The sequence below is a fragment of the Podarcis bocagei genome, assembly GCF_964188305.1.
Source record: "Podarcis bocagei genome assembly, chromosome: 13".
In the NCBI taxonomy this organism is placed as follows: domain Eukaryota; kingdom Metazoa; phylum Chordata; class Lepidosauria; order Squamata; family Lacertidae; genus Podarcis; species Podarcis bocagei.
Genome location: NC_138138.1, coordinates 25,789,149 through 25,789,893, shown reverse-complemented (window position 1 = coordinate 25,789,893; position 745 = coordinate 25,789,149).

The window sequence follows — 745 nt, the reverse complement described above, 5'->3', positions numbered from 1 at the left end:
AGCAGCCAGGCAATGCTTGTCCAAAATCCTCTGCCTCTATCAGGGCTGGGGGAGTTCTGCCCCCATTGTCTCATTTGGGGATAGGGGGGAAGCTTATTCAGTATCCACCTGGGGATTATACAAGGCTTAAAACCTCCTTTAGAGAGAAAAGTGAGCTCCTCTCCTTCCTCAGACCCCCCCCACCCTTTACCCTTCCTATGCGCTTTGCCTCTGGGACACTGGGAATTTTTGAGTTGCCTTCTACCTCTTAGCTGAGTCTCAGCAGCCTCCCTTGTAATGTTGGGTGGCTGCTACTGCTGCTCAATTTTTAACCAAAGCTTCATCCATTCCAAACTGTCAGCCTTGCTTGCTGGCATTTAGTCTTTGCACTATCTCTTTTTTTGGGAGCAGGTTTTTTTTTTGCAACGGGAAGTTTGTTGTTAATATGTATTGGTGCCCTTCCTCCCTCTGAAACAGCATGGTTCTGAAGAGGGGTTTGTTTGTTTTGCTGTTCTGTTAATGACAATCAGTTGATATTTCTTCCATGGTTCTCCAGCACGAAGTTTAAAAAGTGAATAGTGGAGACCTGTTCCTCTTCGGTCAAGGCCACATGTACTGCAGGAAACATTTGAGGCCACCAGCCAAGGGGAGATTTGCTTGAGCCTTCTTGCCACCCCCCACCCCAAGTGCCTTCAGTCCCCAAGCTCCTGGCCCCTCGGCACTTAAATCTAGAATATATCCTCCTTGCTTTCTGGTCCTCCTCTCG